This window comes from Haliotis rubra, unplaced genomic scaffold, assembly GCF_003918875.1.
Source record: "Haliotis rubra isolate DU_JTF1 unplaced genomic scaffold, ASM391887v1 Scf73, whole genome shotgun sequence".
Taxonomy (NCBI): domain Eukaryota; kingdom Metazoa; phylum Mollusca; class Gastropoda; order Lepetellida; family Haliotidae; genus Haliotis; species Haliotis rubra.
The window spans coordinates 1,265,989-1,288,679 of record NW_025767446.1 but is presented as its reverse complement, the minus strand read 5'-3'; the positions used below and the strand labels follow the sequence as shown (position 1 = coordinate 1,288,679).

General features: G+C 40.1%; 1 protein-coding gene across 4 annotated transcripts in view; it reads right to left on the bottom strand.

Annotated features, from left to right (window-relative positions):
* Positions 1-22,691, bottom strand: part of LOC124259611 (FMRFamide receptor-like) — a 195,936-nt gene that overhangs the window by 50,649 nt on the left and 122,596 nt on the right. For 2 of the 4 annotated variants that reach the window (XR_006893872.1, XM_046693776.1), the window contains exons 1-2: positions 19,891-20,063; positions 17,381-17,417 (exon numbers count right to left, since the gene is read on the bottom strand). The gene's annotated coding sequence lies outside the window, so the exon portion shown is untranslated. Of the gene's footprint in view, positions 1-17,380; positions 17,418-19,890; positions 20,064-22,691 lie in introns of those variants that run through there. The other 2 variants (XR_006893873.1, XM_046693777.1) reach the window with 1 other exon arrangement.

The following is a 22,691-nucleotide window of genomic DNA, read 5'->3' as shown; positions in this document are numbered from 1 at the left end:
TAGACCTCCATGATGACAAGATGATGAGATATGTACATGTATTAGACCTCCTTAATGATGACAAGATGATGAGATATGTACATGTATTAGACCCTAGACCTCCATGATGACAAGATGATGAGATATGTACATGTATTAGACCTCCTTAATGATGACAAGATGATGAGAAATGTACATGTATCAGACCTCCTACATGATGACAAGATGATGAGATATGTACATGTATTAGACCTCCTTAATGATGGCAAGATGATGAGAAATGTACATGTATTAGACCTTCTTAATGATGACAAGATGATGAGATATGTACATGTATTAGACCTCCTAAATGATGACAAGATGATGAGAAATGTACATGTATTAAACCTCCTTACCTCCTACATGATGACAAGATGTATGTAGAAATGTACATGTGATGAGACCTCCTGTAATGATGACAAGATGATGAGAAATGTACATGTATTAGACCTCCTTAATGATGACAAGATGATGAGAAATGTACATGTATCAGACCTCCTTAATGATGGCAAGATGATGAGAAATGTACATGTATTAGACCTCCTTAATGATGGCTAGATGATGAGAAATGTACATGTATTAGACCTCCTTAATGATGGCAAGATGATGAGAAATGTACATGTATTAGACCTCCTTAATAATGACAAGCTGATGAGAAATGTACATGTATCAGACCTCCTACATGATGACAAGATGATGAGATATCTACATGTATTAGTCCTCCTTAATGATGGCAAGATGATGAGAAATGTACATGTATTAGACCTCCTACATGATGGCAAGATGATGAGATATGTACATGTATTAGACCTCCTACATGATGACAAGATGATGAGAAATGTACATGTATTAGACCTCCTACATGATGACAAGATGATGAGATATGTACATGTATTAGACCTCCTTAATGATGACAAGATGATGAGAAATGTACATGTATTAGACCTCCTTAATGATGACAAGATGATGTGAAATGTACATGTATTAGACCTCCTTAATGATGACAAGATGATGTGAAATGTACATGTATTAGACCTCCTACATGATGACAAGATGATGTGAAATGTACATGTATTAGACCTCCTACATGATGACAAGATGATGAGATATATACATGTATTAGACCTCCTACATGATTGCAAGATGATGAGATATATACATGTATTAGACCTCCTACATGATGGCATGTGGCTGTCATTGATTGATTGATTGATTGATTGATTGACACTGCATTCAGCAATCACGGTGGTTTGTAATTAAATAATCGTGTCTGGACCAGAAAAAACAGTGACTGACATCTTGAGCATCGATCAACCAAGTCAGGGAGCCTGCCCGCCCGATCGCCTTGGCCACCTCTAACGACAGCCATGGGTTGCTGACGACCACTTCTAACCCGGATATTCACCGGTCACGTTTATTAAAGACCACACATGGTTCCAACTGCATGATAAAGGAAGATGCTGTTGACCAATTTTTTGTGTGTTCGCCTTCGGTTTTACACCGGAATGGAGTCCTGATTACGATCTCCAACATAGGCTCATAGCTTATTTATACGTGTGTGTAACAGCCAATACTATGTCTAATCAGAAGAACACGTCTTGTTCCTTACAAAGAAACCTCCTGGTCATGATACCCGCGTGTTGTGCAGCAGGTCAAAGCAACATAACAGTTCCCCTGAGGTCTACATTGCGAGTGACTCCGACAAGCTGCTGATGTCTCGCATACTTCTTCTGTTCATGACTATTAGGTGTAGTACCCTTCACCCCAGCGAACAATCTGCGTCTGTCTGCAAGTCTAAATCGCCCTGTTATAAGAGCCGTTCGCCCATGAATAGATTCCCCGCGGACAAAATGAGAGTTATCACACGGCGCAGAACCTGAAAAGCTGGTTTAGTTATATGATTAGCTTTCCGTGATATTCATCTTTTGCTTCCATTATAGTCTCAGATACCATCTCCAGCATCCACTGAGTCATCAGTAATATAGTCTAGCCAACAGATAGATTATTACCGGTTGTATTTCATATCAGTCAAATAGAATATTGCTAACGATATCTTTCAGTACATAACAGGAAATGTTTTATTCATATGTGATCACTATGATCTGGACGTGTAATAGAGATTTACCTTCCGATTACAGAATAGAGTTACAGAATGATAGTTTCCCGGACATTTGCACTTACACGACACACGATTTACACTAAGGAGAGGCTAGTGGAACTGTTTGGCTAATTGTTAAACATTGTATTAAAAATACGAAAATATGAACACGACAACATGTTCGTTCAGATCGGAATGAAAATGAAATTATCATATCAACCATATGTGACCGTTGTGTGACGGAGTGTAGTATGAATGTTATGTAGGACGTTGAATGTGCCAAAATACTTTGACAAAGTGTCAATAGTGAAACGATGACTCATTATTTTCTTTCACATACATGTACCGTGGCGATCGCACATGTAGGCTACCACACCGCTTCATTAATCATTCATTTGACAAAGGAGCTAGCATCTGTTCTAAAGGAACTTGTCCTGTCTTTGTTAAAAAAGCCGTGATCGGCATTATTCCAACCATATGGCGGAGGTCCCTAAATAATTCAGTCTGAACCAGACAACCCAGTGACTAACATCATGATGATCGACCTACACAATTGGGATCGGAAAACATGCATCAAGAAAGTCACAGAATCTTATCACCCGATCTCTTTCAGCCAAAGTAGGGATGCTGAAGATGAAATAATGAAATGAAATAACACAGCTTTTGAACCGTAGTTCCGTTATACCCGAACATGTCAAATTAATTTGTGACAAACAATGATCCCCCTGTTTGATCAAATCTCCCAGCAACTCTTCGAACAACCACGAAGGACTATCAAAGGACAATGGACCATTCCGTAACCCCGTGAAACCATCATTGCCATCAAAGACGCAATAGGTCTATTACGTGGACGGCACACGAAATGGAAGCGACAATCAGCTGTCTTTATCGTCTCACAAATCAGCATTACCATGACGCCAGTGTCAAGGAATGTGTGAGGATGTCATTCCTGTCGGTAGTAACTGTCATTTGTGAACGCGGATGCCACTATTATGCTCGTACTTGAACAAATCCACGACTTCCCCGGCCACGTAAAATTGGAAAATGTTTCAAGCATCAGGTCGACGTTAAAAATATGTACCCCAGGCACGTACACTGAATATAGATATTAACTATTTTAATGGTACAATCATACTGCACCATATACACCATTGACTGTATAATAATGTTCATTGCTGCCAACAATACAGCTTAATCTACTAGACCCATGAAGGTCCGGATTAGAATTGATCTTCAGTAACCCATGCTTGTCGTTAGAGGCGACTAACGGGATCGGGTGGTCAGGCTCGCTGACTGGGTTGACACATGTCATCGTATCCCAATTACGTAGATCGATGTTGATGCTGTTGATCCCTGAATTGTCTGTTCCATACTCGATTATTTACAGACCGCCGCCAAATAGCTGGAATATTGCTGAGTGCGGCGTAAAACTAAACTCACTCACTCAATCTACTAAACACCATACACTGCTTTACAAAAGAAATTACACGCCCGTGTTTGGTGGTGGATGAAAGGAGCGAGTGATTGAGTATGTTTTTCCGCCGCTTTTAGCAATATCACGGCTTGGGACACCAGAAATGGGCTTCATACATTGTTGGGAATTGGTGGATGAACACTAGGATATATTTATCCGATGATTATGTAATATGTATGTAATACCGGTATCATAGTTATCTAGTGAACCTAACGTGCTTCGCCAACCCGAATATCGTTTCAGTCTAGTAACGTTTTTTTAACCCAATTAGGAAATTTAAACCTTTTTTTGCCAGGAATTGGATTTAGGTCTCTGAATGCAGTCAGGGGTTTCAAGATCATTTCCGTTGAAGTCAGAACATGCCCCTCTTGACAAGAGGGGCATGCTCGAATCACAAATCACTGTGCCTTGGATTATTAATTGTCAACTTCGAGAGGTGTATACAACCCAAACAGTCTGTGATGAGCTGGAATATATACATAACCATTACTATATCATCCTACCGGTACACAGTAACCACCCGTGAAGATCCCGGTAAGAACTTCAGTAGCCCGTGCTTGTCATAAGAGACCACTAACGGGATTGGTTGGTCAGACTATCTGACTTGGTTGACACATGTCATCGTATCCCAAATGCGGAGATATATGCTCATGCTGTAATCACTGGATTGTCTGGTCCAGATTTGATTATTTACAGACCGCCGCCATATAGCTGGAATATTACTGAGAGCAGCGTTAAACAACAAACAAACAAACAAAGCCAGTAGCTGCTGTGTGAACAATGGCATACTTTGAACAAAGTCATGTGGCCATGTGAGCCTTAATTTATGGCACATGTTTCAGTGTGGGGCAGAGCTGAGGTTCTAGAAACCCACAGTTAGCCTGCCGAACCAAGTCACTCGTCCAACTCTTCTCGGCGACCAACCTTGCTTAATAGATTACCAATAGGCAACTTGTTTAACGCTTAAATCAGCAAAATTCCAGACAATTGCCTGTTATCGATTTTGGCCTAGACAAACTAGTTAATGAAATTGTGAGTGAGAAGGGTTTTACGCCGCCTTTAGCAATTCCAGTGGAGGGCACCAGAAATGGGCTTCACACATTGTACCCATGTTGGGAATATGATCCGGGTTTTCAGCGTGACAAACGGACGCTTTAACCACTAACCTGGCTGTGAGAAGCAGTGGATCTAATTTCTCTTTGGTAAGTGGAAGCATTCAAGTGGCGCAAAACAACCCGCTACTGCGATATTTACTTTGTATTTGGGTCAGTATATTACTGTTATGTATCTACCTTCGTCCTATTCTGCTACTGCCGATATGATACCGAAAGGTTTTGTCTTGATGACAATATTCCGGCAACACCTGTCACGCATTTCTACTTGTCGTGGTGTTACATCACTTGATGAGTGTGTCATATATATATTTACATTCATGCCAATATCATCGTAGAAAAAAATAAATTTGATTTTCTTCACAAAATAATGTATTTTTCAAAACGTTATAATGCAATATACGAAATTCACGTAGGTGTACGAGTGCAAATATGTATTTATTTGTTTATCAAGTGAGTTTATGTTTTATGGACTCTGACTATATCTATACGATGTGATCATTTACTATGTTACGGATGGGGCATCGTATAGTGTATTAAATCAGTTTCACTACGATAATTGTTCTGCCAACTGTAATTGGTATGTTTTATTTTTAATAAAGTATTTACTATTTTAGTTTGAATTATGACTATAAATATTGTAAAATTGGTATGTGAAATTTGGTATGGTCATATCACGTTCTGACACGAGAAGAACCGGGTTAGAATTGATCTCCAGTAACCCATGCTTGTCGTAAGAGGCGACTAACGGGATCGGGTGGTCAGGCGCAGGCTCGCTCTGCTCCCAATTGCGTAGATCGATGCCTCATGCTGTTGATCACTGGATTGTCTGGTCCCGACTCGATCATTTACAGACCGCCGCCATATAGCTGGAATATTGCTGAGTGCGGCGTAAAACTGAACTCACTCACTATATCACTTTCTACGTTCAAAGTGAGAACCACCATTCTTGGAAATAATAATCCAGCCCAGGTGTTACCTGCTGTGTTGGGGGTGTCACCAACGACCCTTGGTCAGTTCATCTGAGGGCTACATTCTTGACCAGAGAACCGCTGCTTCCATCTGAGGAGACGAGGGGTAATGTCTCCTAAAGAAGCTTCTCGGCTGCGGCGAGCCTCTCGCCATTCGGTCGCTTCAGAAATTTCTGAGGACGTACTTTAAATAGTGCTACAAGTAAGTACTTTTTCCTTATGAGATAAACGCAGTTTGATACAAAGTCAGATTGCTGTAAAGACGATGAGATAGGAAAGGTTCGGAGTTGAACGTAGTTTGATACAAATATGGGTTGATGTTAAGACGATAAGAGGAGATGGTTTGAGGGGAGCACAATATAACGCAAAGATAGGTGGATGTGAAGACGATGAGATAGGAAAGGTTCGGAGGTGAACGTAGTTTGATGTTAAGACGATAAGCGAGGAGGTGGTTTGAGGGGAGCACAAGTTGACGCAAAATAGGTGGATGTGATGACTGTTAGACGATCAGGGTGAATATCGTTTGAGGTAATAGGGAAGGTAATGAAGTGAAGACTAGTTTGAGAAGCCATTTTATCCGAAATCCAATCCTCCATTTTCACAAACCCTAACCGTTTTGTGAATGGAGGAGAATTTCCATGCACGGCATACCTAGTCCTTTTGACTCGTGCATATGTTAATACAGACGTTTGCACAATTAACGATACCACTACGTATGTCAACGGATTTTCCCCGCATCTGAAATGTTCATCGGATGCTTCATAGTGTAATCGATCATAATTTTGTTTGCACTGGATTCCTTAAAACAATAACTAACAGATTGGGCTTTCACAAAATATAAAACAAATTATTTCCACATGACCTCCGATTTTGATTAGATTTGATAATAAAACAGTTCTTTATCATCTCGTTACTCTTTCTTTCACAAACAAGAACACAAATAATCACTCTCTACAGTTATAATTTAGCAAAAACGTGTCAAAATACTGACTTATATTGATGGGAATAATCTAATTCCTGCTACTACTGACATGTTATGATCAATTACAACAACTACATTATTAATCAATACCGTCCTTAAATAACTGAATTCAATTTGTCAAATCTTCGGTCATTTTTCCTTCAATGTAGACAGACATTATACAATCTCATTAAAATCACATCTTTTATTGCGATACTATATCTGTTTCCGTGAAGATCTGTCGACATCTCTGAATCGAAGTGAAGGATGCCTCGGTTTTGCAGAAAATTATATGTCAGCTTTCTAAAAATGCTTAGACTTCACTTTTGTACCATCTTAATTCGGAAACTTATATCCTGACGAAAGAGTGTCGAGACCATGGTGCTCAGAAACGACATGGTATATAACATATCCAGGCCTATGTACAGTAGCGCACGGCTATTCTATACATGACCATTAATTAAACACCAACCAAATGTTTTTATAAGATGAATACGAAGACAATGCATGCAGTTGAATATGTTTAAAAAATACTGGCAATCAAGCGTCGAATTCTCAGCATCAAGATCATCTGCCATTCCTCATGGAGAGCCTGCGTCAGTACCTGCAGAATGTGAACAGGATGATATCTAAATCGAACTTGACGGTCAGGATTGTCCCAGAGATATTCGATGGGGTTCATATCGGGGCTCTTCGCTCGCCTGGGTAATGCTAAGATAGTGTAGTTCTGCAAATTAATTAGCGATGACGAAAGGTGAGCGTTGTCATCCATGAATATCGGACGATTGGTAAGGATATGCTTATCAAAAAGTAGCGTGACGGCGGTATCCATTACTTCCTGATGACGTTGACCTCTGATAGGTTCAGGTACTGTGATGCGATCCCGATTGCTACTATACGAAATGCAACGCCACACCATCACTGAGACACCACCAAAGGGTTCAGCTGTATGGATCATGTCCTGCTGATATGCCTATTTACGACGTGTCCATGCGCGACATCGGCCGTCGGTAACGTCTAGAAGATAGCGACTTTCATCAGACCAATAAACCATGTCACAAAGTTTTTTTCTCCGCGCCAGACATTCGTGCCTGCACCTATGTGTGATCAAGGGACGTATGATCGGACGATGTGCATGGTGGGTACAATGTATGAAGCCCATTTCGGGTGTTCCCCCCAAATGGCAGATGGGAGATGGAACTAGATCCAACCTAAAACGAACGCACAGCAATAATCCAACCTTGAGGTCTGCTGGTTTCAAGGTCAAGATACTTTCATATTTTGCCAATGCTTGCAAGATGGAAGTTTGCTGTTCTGGAAATATGTAGGGCATGGCTCTCTGGAGAAAGATTTTGATCAAAAATTATTCTCAGATTTTTCACTTGCTTCGCTGTGGAAATACTGTGCCCTCCTGAAACAAGGGTAGAATTATCAAGTTTGCGAAGCTGTTGTTTGGTGCCAATAACGATGCTTCCTTCGTGGATATAGTGTGAAGCCCATTTCTGGTGCCTCCACCGTAATATTGCTGGAATATTGCTAAAAGCGGCGTAAAACATAACTAACCCAATCACGGATATAGTATTTTACGAGCGCTCGTTTCACTGTGAGAACAAATAATGTCATGATTGATAGTAAGCGTTAACTGATATACAAATTCCACAAACATGTCTTATCGTCTAAACGCCGTACGTGTATATGGAGCCAGTTTGCTATAGCCCCAAGTGGGATCATATCACTCCAATGCCATACAAACCTTCCAGCCTTTTTCAAAAACTTAATTAGATATAACTGCCAATTTACCATGTAATGCCAAAGAAGAATTAAATTATCAACATTTGCATTTTAATTGACATCGCTTTACGAGTTTCAGTGCTTTTAAATTGCACATACCGATACCACTTCCGGTGCTAACTAAAACGCGTGCCGTGATTGAACATGTCGAATTCCTGTGGTGTTTTCAAACAGCCCTGTCAGCTTAAGATATCCATCCGATAACTTGCCCATAACACCGGACTATAGCACACGCGAACAAACCATTCATTTAAACTTTCAAAGCATAATCCAAGGTCTCTTAGCAGCTACAATATCGATTTTGTTCCCGGTGAGGTGCCAATTCCAGCTCAAATGTCCTTGTCAAGTTACAGAAAATAAAGAACTTTTGTCCATCATAGAAGGTGCTTCTTCAGCTCCTGTACACATTCCACAAATTCTGAAGGGTTTCCGAGTTTCTTACATGTACCTTGACAAACACCAGTGAATTTATGATCTTTGACATTTGAATGCGATGTGCAGGACTGTGCCCCTTGCTAGGATCTGGCAATCGTTGGTTCGATTTCAATCAAACTAATTCTACCACTTCTTTGAGAGGCATTTTAAACCACTTTTCACAATCTCAGTCTTTACACTGGGAAATAACGCTATCACTATCATGTTATAAATATATAGACCAGCAGCTCCAGAATGATAGTTCCACTTGTTATTTGAACATTACAAGACGTGATTGCTTTGTGACAGGTGAGCCCGAACGAATGTAAGTACTGAATATTTATGAGTCGTGAAACCTGAGAGGGTAAAGTGCTCAAAATCCTTTTGAAGAAAGGTTCCAGCATTCAGCTTTCAAAATGATTTATGGCACACACGTGAAATTTTCTAATTTCACGCATTAGAATCCAATATGATGTCAGATGCAATTCCCTACTTTGACTTGATTCAAAAGTTCCCTGTTTCTTCCGATGAATAATTGACTTGCCTTCGCATGTGTTTAGCACGGCTGCCACCGATGGGGCAAGATACACTCACCTTTTCCAGAACAGGTGGTATCATCACTTAAATAGTCAGAATCTTATAATCGGCTTTTTCTGATTCCTCATCAACATGGAGGGTTGTGTCGCTTTGTTAACCTAAAGCATAATTATGACGAACAAAGACTCAAACCTACATTTATACACTTATGGGATGCACCACTCTTGTTGTTTATACATTTCTAAGAAAAAAGTGAACAGGATTCACTAATCTTAGGTATAATGGAAATGTATGTAATGTATGGTTAAAAAACAACACTCACTACTCACTAATCGGCACACTAATCTAGAGTACGGTAATCCGATGTTTTTTACTCATTTTTAGCTTTCGCGGGACTACCTGCCACAACCTGACTTTTAGCTCTCCCGGGAATAGGGAAAATTTTGATTAAGCTTTCCCGGGCCGACACCGGGCCACCGGTGTCAATATTCAGTGACTTATATAGGGTTGACCTATCTATACATATACAATCTATACGTATTGGATATTGTGATCATTTATATTAACTTTTTGGTCATTTGCTAATGAATAGATAAACTATATTTAATCGCTTCTTTGGGGAACATTTTATGTTATGGAGTGTCAAAGAACGAGGGTGGATTAACAAGTTCGGAGTCTCACATAGAAGGTACTGAATCATTTTTGTTGTCGTCATTGCATGTCTGAGGATTGGTTTCGCTATGTGTAGAATAAACAATGATGAAAGCACTTGCAGTGAAAAGGCCTTAACAAGAAATTGACATTGATGAAGAGTAAACAGTTCTGAAGAATACCCCAGTGTCACTGTAAAGATTCGGAATCCAGAGTCCAAGTGTGACAGAGACTGCCTGGAAGATGACTCCGGCCCTGAGAGTTCTTGGAAGAAAACGGCACCAGGAATGATCCAGAGGAGGATCCAGTGCATGATCCAGAGTGATCCGTATATTCATCACAATAGAAACTTGACATTTGCTCATGTCCATGTATACAGTGAAACCCTATTTGTCCGGACAAGCAGATATTCCATAATGTGTTGATCACGACATTTCAATGGCCTTCACATTCTGGATTAACGATTTCGATAAAGGTTAAATTGCATTCCCAGCGATGATTGGACTGTTTTATTGCTTTCTTCGTAGACACATATATGACACTTGACTGGCAGTGAGACCAATAAATTGTCTTTAAAGTACATGAAAAAAAATCCAAATTCATACTGGTGCCAGAAATGCAAGGTCATCAGTGCAATTAATAGTGCACTGAATATTTTCTTATTCTTTGGCATAATCTGTTCAGCTGATGTTTATATTCATGGGGGAATTTCAGGAAACGCATCATTAAGAACACGTTACGACAAATATTCATGGTATTGACAGCAATGATGATAAATTTCATTCATTGATCAGATTTGAGATGTTTTTGTTCAAGGGATATTTCATAGTTGATTTTTCATACGAAAGTCTTTTATGGATACAGGCCAAGTTTATACAGAGAGGGGAACTGGCAATCTAAACATATCATAAATGGTGTGTTTACTTACGGTTTTGAATTTCTGGTTTCAGTAAGAACTTAAATTTTTCAGACTGGAATTCTTTTCTCGTCTACAATTTGCTTAGTTTGGACATGGTGCTGTTTAACCCACGAACAATAAAACAATCATTCATGTTCGAAAGTAAGAGTTGATTCGGTTTAAAACGATTTGAGTTCACTTTTGTTATTCCGTACGCGTAGTTACAAGAACGATTATTGACATACTGTGTGGTGTTCTTCAGGTTGATTGCTTTTGCATGTGTTTGTGACGTACAGCAGAATACGCTCACATTTTTGAGAACACCTGTTATCATTAATATGATAGAAATTAATAAATACATACTCATGATATATTGAATCCGAACTTACAAAATGGACTTTCAGGAGAGATTTCGTGTGAGTATGAAAGGGTTTCTTCATGTCTGAAGACTTCTAGCAGATATTTTTCGTGAACATAGAAATGGTTTGTTTATATCATTTGACTACTTTATATATCATTCATTTGACAATATATCCTGACAGTATAGCACCGTAATATTTCAATTCATCCTTGTCGTCTGTGTAGAGGTGATCTAGTGGTGATAGCTATAGCACTCACGCTCAACCTCCAAACGGATGCGACCCGTGAAGGTCCGGGTTAGAATTGATCTTCAGTAACCCATGCTTGTCGTTAGAGGCGACTAACGGGATCGGGTGATAAGGCTCGCTGACTGGGTTGACACATTCATCGTATCCCAATTGCGTAGATCGATGTTCATGCTGTTGATCCCTGAATTGTCTGTTCCAGACTCGATTATTTACAGACCGCCGCCATATAGCTGGAATATTGCTGAGTGCAGTGTAAAACTAACTCACTCACTCCAAACGGATGCCAAAGCGACAACATGGACGCATACTTGTCTTTTATGTGACTCAATGTAAGAACGTCATGTGTTATATTTGGGATTAGACTTTTTCAGTAAAGAACATATTCTAGTACTTCTGTAACGTACATCGTGTACGCCTTGTCAAGTGGAACACGGCTGCCCATCACTGGACTTGCTACCGAGCGACCGTGTAAAGTTAGTCATCATTTGTTTCCTTGTAAACTTACATATTACCGTAAATATGTATTATTGTGTTATGTATTCTTAATGAGATTTACGAATGAAAATTAGCCGTCTATCATACCATACAACGCGTTTTTAACCCTGAAGTGGAACTTAATGCTGTTTTAATGACAGTTTATTCGCAGTAGGTTTTTAAAATGGAACATGTTATATTTGCGATTCACTGTCTCAGTAAAGAACATATTCTAGTACATTTTGGGATTCGAATATGAGAGTGAGACACCTAATTGCCACAACATAAAACCACGGAACTAACCAATCAGCCACAGCGCTACAACAACTGGTTGTCTGGATAATGTAACCCTCTGACTTAATGTAACCCTCTGACCTGCGCTACAATTGAATATTTGGATACTTAACTTAATGTTACCCCCTGACCAGTGTAAATTTCCATGTCACATTCGGTATAATTGGCATTGTGTATTCATAGCTATACAATTTGTTCAAGGACGTATTGTCCATGGTCAGAGTTCAAATGTTTTCTGCAATTTCAGATACGTGGTTTGTTTGCTGCAGTCAACAAAATTAAAAATAATTAACGAATACGTAAAGATAATTGTCTCCGCTACTCAATTCTGTCTCCAGCAAGGAGATATCCATTTTGTGTACTCAGTAAAATTACCCCCTGTGAGTGAATGTGTGAGTCTTGTTGACGGGTTTGTTGTGACAAAAGAGCGCCAGATCATGTTTTACGAGTCCACTTGTTCATACTATGGACAAAACTCTGGACATCGTCAACGACAGAAAACTAACAATGGCGTCAAAGAAAAGGAACATGTTAGCATAACGCTGCAGGAATGTCAATGCTTAAATTTACCACTAATTGATTTCCTAGCCCTTCCCTGAAGTTAAAATCACGATCTCTCCTGAGATAATGTCAATTGTTCATACTATGGACAAAACATTGGACATCGTCAAAGACACAACACTAGCCATGGCGTCAAAGAAAAGGAGCGTGTTAGTATAACGTTGTAGGAATGTCATTGTTCAAATGAAACACTGACTTATCTCGTAGCTCTTCCCTGAATGTGAAATAGATCTCTCCCGAAATAATGACAATACAGATCATGTTGAAATATCTTTTGGTATCGTATAACAGATGTCACCGCTGTCATTGTCTTGTAGTGATTGTTGGAGGACAGCTCTGACAGTTTGAAATTCCAACAGCATGTCAGTGCTAGATGAGAATCGCGCCAATTGACCCTGTCTGGCAGATGCTACAACTATTCTGAGAGTCCTTTGTATAATTGTAATCACATAAGTTAACTACTGGTATATTCCACTCAAACCGTCTAAGATAGCCTACAGATTGAACGAGGATGTGTAACGTATTTTAATTGACAGAACTGTGCAAATAACACAGGCACATACATCTATTCATATCATTTTAAAGGAGATTGGATTTCGCTACCTTTTTAAACCTTTGTATATTTGTTTCTTTTTTGTTAAACGCCAGTATTCCAGCCATGTGGCAGCGGTCTGCAAATAATCCAGTCTGGACCAGACAATACAGTGATCAATATCATGAGCATCGATCTAAGCTGTTGGGATACGATGACATGTGTCAACCATGCCATCAAGACTGACTAACCCATCCCATTAGTTGATTGTTGGGTTGCTAAATGCCAATTCTAAACAAGTCAAAAACATTGATTACACAACAGTCTCGTTTCCTGTTGACTGGGTTCCGTCTCTACTGCGCAACTTAGGACAATAACCAGTCCTGAATTTTGAGACCAATTCATTTAACTGGATATATAAATATTAATCAGTATTATTTTATACATCTAAGCACTTGTATATTGCAACACTACGCTCCTTCTAATCCTTGCAAACACGTCGTGCAGCGTGCTCTGTCGTACAGCGAGCTCTGACAAACGGAAACCTGGAAATCGTGGAAATATCAAAACGAGGCCCTGCCGCTAGAAAAGTTTGGCGGTCTGGTACGGAATTGATATTATATCAATCACATTGTGCGTTACAGAACTACACTGAATAAGCGCAAAAACACACATCAGGTGTAACCAGTGAGCAAGATGCATTGTGGATCATTTTACGACCTCATCCAAAAGGAGGAGTCAGTGACGTCTTTGTTAAGGTCATGTTGCCTACACCTCGCCATAAAATATAGAAATACGATGTTATTAAAGTTTTAAATTAAAATTCATGTATATACCATTTTCTTAGGAAACACGGAATTGGAATTCAATGTAACCATAGTTGTTTGTGATGTCTATTTTCACTTTCACACGAGAAAATTTGGATCAGCTGAAAAGTAGGTCATTGTCTGAATAGGTTAATGAGACTCATGTTTCGGTTTGATGGATCTTCACGGGTATCTGGTTAAGCTTAAGGCCCCGATTTTATTCAAAATATGTACGATGACTAGTTTGACACTGCGATTGTGTTTTTAGAAAATTACTAAATGTTACATTTGCAATCGTTCGCTCTCACTCACTCACGTTGATGTACAAGGAGATCGTGCATCAGAGAAAATGACATCGTTCTTTACTAGAAAGTTTAAACATCGAGGCTGCAGTTTTATTGTACCAGCATGCAAGAGTCTCGGGTATTTTTCACAGCATTTTCAAAAACTCTTGATATCAAGCATCGCCGCACGTCATATACGACGTAAAACAACCAGCCAACCAACGATATGACCAGCAGGGTGACCTGATACGTCATCATCCTGCAATCATCCCACAACAGGAAGTAAACGCTGTTTGCGGAGATAGGTGGCGATCCAGGTTAATTGTCTGGCACACTATCCAAGAAATTCTGACTGCTTCGTTAGCGTCGCAGTTGCCTTAGGGACCGTCTCAAGAGATCACAGTCAACAAAGAGATTTAAAAACTTTAGAATTTACCACCCACCTACCCCCTCCAGATTAGTGCTCTGTATAATGACACCGCTGCAGGGAGCCCACTCGGATTATTTTAACCAGGGAAATCTTTCAGTGTGAAACTCCATACCGCATCCCAAGTGACACCTACTTCACCGCATTATCATGGCACAACCCTGTATAGAGTTTCCATGCGCATGTTCAGCAGGGCCCTGGGCAGGAATTATTAAAGGGGTTCGCACATTAGGGCAAATACCTATTATCTGTTGAGATTTCCTGGTAAATCACAATGGAAACGCAAAAGCAATTTATTGATATGTTCATTCCAAAAATGGCTAGTGTGCTAATTAGACACTTGACCATCCACCCACTTAATTAATGAAATTACGTCTGGATCAGTTGGTCTTCAGCCACCCACGCTTGTCTTAAGAGACGACTAACGGGATCGGATGGTCATGCTCGCTGGCCTGGTTGACACATGTCATCGTAGTTATGTAGATGCTCCTGATGTTTATCACTGGATTGTCTGGTCTAGACTGACGCCACAAAGCTGGAATATTGCTGAGTGCGGGATTAAGCAACAAACAAACAAAAAACGGCGAACGCTTGAGACGACCCCTCAGCAACAAGCTCTCCTCTGACACTGGGAAGGGGGTCGCGACGATTTTATCCCGGATCGAATACACGACATACGTTTATCCCGAACTTCTTTTGTGACGAAGTGCCATATGTTGGGTGAATGATGCAGATAGATATATTAATATTATCACATCCATCCTGTGCGACCGCCAAATACTCTTTAATTTCGAATTTCAGTATTCGACGACTTTTCATCCTGACGAAGAAACTTATGTTGTCATCATATGGTTAATGTGCGACGCTTTGGAGGATGGGTGAGTTTGCTTTTTACGCCGCTTTTAGCAATATTCCAGCAATATCACGACTGGGGACATCAGAAATGGGATTCACACAATGTGCCCATATGGGGAATCGAACCCGGATCTTCAGCGTGACGAGCGAACTCCTTAACCATTAGGCTACCCACCATCCACGTGACGCTTTAGGGATGAGTGAGGTCACTTTAAGTTGTTCTTTCGCTGCACGGTAAATGTTATCCAGTTGACGTGAGATTTGACGTTGACGTGAAATTTGACGTTTTGTGATAAAATTAATGCTGAAAGTAAGAACAGACACAAATGCGATGTTGAACGCACGGTAACATGTCTGCTGGGTTATCTGTCCGACATTTAGGCTAGATCGACATATTACCCACAAGGTGACAGTTCCTGAGTTAAGTGTTGAACGGCCAGACTACCGAGAAAGGAAAGGTATACAAATGTGAGACTGATGGTTGTCAGACAAGCTATAGTTGTCCGTCTCTCGGGAAGTGCTGGTGGAATGTGGCAATGACGGTACGTAGGTCTAACATGAACCCCATTGACCGCTTTCTTTGGGCAGTTCTAATATGCTGTCATACATGGCCTTCGTTTGTATGACGAGCCAGAAGAAGAATCTATACTCCTCCGAGTTTCACAATCCCTTAACCTCTATTGCAGCTCACATACGTATTCCAACTTCTATTGAATTCTGTCTTTAAAATTCCTTAGTTTTCGTTCAGTTCACACAACTAGTTCCAAATTGGTTTTCATTTACATCAAATGGGTATACGGACTTGCGAGCATATTTCACGTTACCACGGTAACCCCTAAGAGACAGGCATCATTGGAAAATGATCGTCACTGGCTTTGACGTCATCGTCCACTTCTGCCTATATTAAGCGTTACACGTCGAAATAATTCGGCCTATTCAACCTTTCCAGCTGGACACCATAATGGAGGTTCCACAGATGAACAGCGGAGGACATTCCAGAGTATTCTTGCCCATTATTTCTGTATTTCCTATTGATTGTTCCTATCTCTAAATGAAAGTAAATATTCCACTATTGAACTTAATAGGCATTCGTGGTGCCGATGCAACATTGTGCAATGTATTGCAATACGCATTTCTTGTCACGTTACCTCGTGAAGCAACAAATTGTGATTCGAAGCTGCCACTTATATAAACTGCATCATTTAAGTTGTTTTCCAAACTGCATTAAAATTATTTTAAGATGAAAGCATTGCTTTCCATTTCCCATGTAATGGTTCAATCTCGCTTGAAAACCTGTCTCTTCAAGAGCACCTATTACCAACTTTTCAAACCCACAATGTATTTTTGGCGCATGTTACCCTTATATTTTTATTGTAGAGCTTTGTGCATGCACGAGTGCGTGGATATCGGCGCACTATGAATGTCCATTATTATTATTTAAGCTTAAGCCTTTTGCAAGAAACACTGTAACGTATATTTCACGGAACATTCCTTTTAGTCGTTCTTCCTTTATATTATTAAAACAGAATGAGTGTTTAGAGTGTTTAGTTTAGTTGTGGAGGTATGTGTGCAATGTAGGACCATGTGTATCATAAAATATTAGTTGCAACTTACATTTGACCAGCGGTAGGCTCCAGAACTCTTGAAGATTCTGAAAGAAACAAAACAGCAAGTTAGATTTGTCATAGAGAGTAATAATGAGAAGTAATTTATCATTATTATAAAACATGAGTGAAGGCACCTGGTGTCCACTCAAACGATTAGAATGTCCCACTCTGAAGGCAGCACAAACCCATCGGACGGTTTGCGTACAAAAAGTAAGTGGTTGTCGGCCGATGTCGAGCCCATTAATACTCCTGCCAAACGACGACAGATCCGGTTTAGAATTGATCTTCAGCAAATCATGCTTGTCTTAAGAGGCGACTAATGGGATCGGGTGGTCAGGCTCGCCGACTTGGTTAACACATGTCATCGTATCGCAATTGCGTAGATCTATGCTCATGCTGTTAATCACTGGATTGTCTGGTCAAATGTTTAGAAACCGACAGTTGACATAAATAATATTCACCTCTATGTGTATCACTTCAAAGACTCTAAAGAAAATTACTTAAAAACAAATATGTTCGTTTCGAAACAAATTGGTGGGAGATACGAGCTTCCATTCTTTTACTGCTGACTCAGCAAAATATGCGCTACAGAGCTTATGATAACACTCGGTGACTTCAGTGCACCAGCAGAAACAACCATGAGCGTTGCAGGGTCATCAAGCGGCAAAGTCAAACCTATTTTCGCAGAATAACGGGAAATTCTACTTAATTGAGCGATCCAAGGAAATACAAGACAGCCGGGGGGCACCGTCTTGATCTCATCACTTCTACGCAAGTCGTGGTATACTTCCCCACCATTTGTCAGCGTATGGTTTCGGAATAGCTAAATACTTCTTGGAATCACTACAGGTTATTCATATTAATCCAGATCATGAGCAAAACGATTTCTCGAAAGGTCTAAGTGTATCTTACAAGTCGCACCGTCTGCACTGCAAACCACCATGATGGGTAAAGATGGTACGCGCAAAGTCTGTAATCTTGTCACGTTTATCACGCTTTTCAGGCTGGATTGTGACGGGCGATTTATTGCATGACCCGACAATATGCCCAGACCGTCGTAATCAAATGGCCAGTGATATCGAGGCGAAAGGGCGTACATATGTATGGATACGCTACTGCGACGCAAGTGCGAATAGATAGGGGGAGAGTCATATATTTACCCACAATGCTGGTCTCAAGATGTCAATTAGAGGAATCTCCGGCGTGTATTTATAACGGGGGCTGTCACGCTAGTGCCATCCTTCAAAGATGTAATAACGTTTAGAATAGGAAGACGACAGCATTCCATCGATTTGTCATATATCTCAATTACTGACGACAGGGAGCAGTTGCAAGCAATATATTAACGTTATATATAATCCAATCCCAAGGTTTATTCACTTATGTATGTTTCGTATGTATAGAATAATGATATAACTTTCTTCAGGGACTTGATATCGAGTCATAGTTCAAGTATGTAAGTTCGGATGACGTTCCTACACAATATAGTGAACAATATACATCTTTGTTATGTTTATACATGGCAGTCTGCTTTGTTTGATGCGTCTTGTGGTGTTGAGTGAACCTTTGTTTTGAATAATTTGCCTGTGTTCAGGAAATCTGTATTCAGTGCACTTTTAGGATAATTCTATACAACGGCGACAAAACCTTTCCTTGTCCAAATGTAGTATCTGCTGAATTCAGTATACCTTTCCGACTGTATCATGGGAACATGTTTATGAATCACTATCAGATTGGTATAATACAAGGTCATCGCAAAGTGGTAAGCCTATGTTGCCCCATGACAGCAGCGTTCGAAATAGCTACTGGCCCGCTAGCCAAATGCTAGCTGATTGTGAATCGGGCCAGTAATATATTGTAAAAGCTGTCCCGACTGGCTAGCTGAAAATCTCAGATAATTTGTTCTGTATTTAAGGAATAAAGAAAGAAATCTTAGTTTTTGTGTTTGCTCGATTTATACTGTTTCCAAGGGGTGACAATAAGGTACCATATTCAATTACCAAACATCACACCAATTCAGACCAATGTGCATTTTGATGCTGAAATTCTGTAGGGCCAGTGAACATTTTTACTTCACTAGCCCTCCTAGCCAGTGACTTTCCAAAACTAATTCATACACTGCATGGCAGCCCGTCATAAATACACGCAAAAGCAAGTCAATGTTTTTATAAACACACGAAAACTAAAGAACAGCATAGGACCATAATTTGTCACGAAGGCGTCAAACATGGAAGGCAGCCCGTCACAAATACATGCAAAACCAAGTCAACTGTTCTCTTTAAACACACGAAAACTAAGTAAAAGTATCAGATAAACAAATGCTGACTAAGGCGTCAACAATGGAAATGTTCTACACAAGTCCACCATAAAACATTTTGAAAGTTTTGCTGATACCTTGTCTATGGTGACCTTGATCGGACAACTTTTGACTAAGAGTAATTATACAATGTATTAAAGAGGTCGTGCTTATAGCGTTAGTTCAACCTAAATAAATGTAAAAGATATAACCGTACTTACTGGCAGATGTTCTGTCAACGTGGCTTGCTAAACACAATTATCGATGATTTACACTCAATCACACAGCAGCTGCCTGATGATGCGCGTCTTCTATTCGGGAGCAAAATGAGTGAGTGAGAGAGTATGGTTTTACGCCGCTTTTAGCAATATTCCAGCAATATCACAGCGAACGCTTTAACCACTAGGCTACCCCACCGCCCCTGTGAGCAAAATGAAGTGTGAATACAATTTAATTACCAGTTTTGGGAAAAATATTGTTATGCATGAACACGATAACGATTTCATTTGAATCGATGTGCGTGATATTATTGATTAAATGCAAATAGTAGCAATGATGGATTAACTATGTGACAACTCCACAAGCTGCACCAAACTGATTAACAATGGATTAAGTTGACACAAGGACCGAGTATTGAATGTCAATACCGGATATGTATCTGACGTTGTAGGTACAATTAATCTGTAGATACCGCAAACAAAACCAACGACAGCTGTGACTGTTTTGACATTGCCTCACTAATCATTTTGTCAGGTGAGGTAAAATATCACGTTGCACACTAGCTTTACACATGTGCGCACAGGCAGGTGCGTGTGCGTGACCGTAGGTGGGTGAGTGAGTGAGGTCGGTTTCACGCCGCTTTGAGCAATATTCCAGCAATATCACGGAGGGGGACACCAGAAGAACTGGGCTTCACACATTGTGCCCATGTGGGGAATCGAACCCGGGTCTTCAGCGTGACGAGCGAACCCCCTAACCACTGGGCTACCCCACTGTCGTTTGTGAAAGTCCAGACTTCTGTCTGTCTTATAGTATCAGCTCAGTGAGATATCAAGCCGTAGTTTATAGCAGATGCTTCCTCACATGGGTACAATGTGTGAAGCCCATTTCTGGTGTCCCCCGCCGTGATATTGCTGGAACATTGCTAAATGCGGCGTAAAACCATATTCACTCACTTATATTAGAAATGTTTTACCACCCCTTATGGTATTACGCGACGGGTTCGAACCACCTATCTCCCACTGTCCAGGCAGGCGCTGTATCCACTAGGCCACTAGTACGTCACTTAATGCATCGTGATTAAGACAAAACGAAAGTCAGTCATACTGACTAAGAATCTACTGATCTACACCCAGGGTTACCAAACCGGCACAAACGTAAACACCTTTTTGGCTCATGTTTTGAAACCTACTGCTCATAACTAGGGTTTTTTCTGTTGTTTGTCACGCTGACATACTTATCAAGTTCCGTAATCACACCTGCTTCCAAACAGCCATATTGATAATGATATGTAGCGTTTGGACGAAAGGCACGACGCCATTAAAGCTGCATATTTAACAGTGCACAGATCCGGCTTGTCAGTATTGGGTTTGTATGAAGTACTGCACATCTGTCAGAACAAACCACCATCATTCTGAATATTGGCGCCTGTGTCGTAATGAAAGAGAGGCGGAAAATAGGATGAACGCTTCCCATTAAGTTTTTGTGACTTTCTCTTTCACAAGTATCCTATTATTGGGTGCGACAAAAGGGATCGGGTAGTCACGTTTGGCTACGAAGTTGCATGGCACCTTTGGTTCCACACACAAAAATCTCCGATTACCATATATAAACTTATGCCATGTCATTCCTTTTTTTGTTTCAGGTGAACAATTGACATGCCATTGCATGTGTTTGTGACGGGAGCCACCAGTGTTACATATCGTTATCGTAAATATACCACGAAAACTGGTATTTCATTATTTGATTGTGATTCATAAACACATGCCTATTGTTCAGTCGGAATCGCACATTGGAGTATTAGAGATGTCTTATGATTATGAAAATTGTTTGTCGTTTTTTTATTCACAAGGACAACCACTGACAGATTTCAATGGCAAGAACAGACAGCAAACAAAACAGCCGGAAGTTGGCAATGGACGTCTTCGTATGTCCAACAGAAGGGTCAAAGCATCATCCTATATACACTGTACGAACATTTTTAGAAATTCGCCTATTAATGGAACGGGTTTTTTCTCGAGGTGAACAGTTTCGCACTATTATGCCGCAAACAACCGAAGACATTTATAGATAAAAGTTGGGACAGACACGTTTTTGGAAGTTTCTAATTGGAAACCAGTGATTTAGCAAACAATGTAAGTAATGTCACATCCAGTTTTGAAAGAGTCGTGTCTACTGTTCATCGTCTGTCGACCATTTTGTACCGGTTTTTTCTGAAATGTCTTTTGAATCCGATTTAAAATAAGGTGTCGGAATTCCGTCAGCAGGATGTCTTCCCGACATGTCTTACAACTGGAGATGTACAGATTGCCCCTGGTGGACTGGTGACATATAACATTTGCCGTGACACATATACATCTACCTATTTGTGGGTAGACAACGATTCATTCGAAATGTTTGTGCATTAACGTTTATTATTTACGTTATCGGAAAACAAATTTGTTGGATCGGAAACACATGTTGCCATCTGATTGTAAGTCGAGAAGTAAAAAATATTTTTTCATAACCATTATTAATAACATTCAATTAAGATCGATTGATTAGAAATAGGAAATGAATCAACATGAGATTAAAATTGAAAAAAACTTAAATTTGCTCTTAAAATACATAATGTCATATTTATCGCATTGCAGCTTTTCTGTTCAGGCAATACCCACTTTAATACAAAACGTCAACAACAACGTATAACATCCAGCCTCGGCCATCTTTCCTCTTGGTTGAGACAGACGGTGATGCCATCGGGTGTTCGAAAGTCATGGGCGTGTTGGCATATTAGAGTTTCCAGAAAGAACTGAATGTTTTG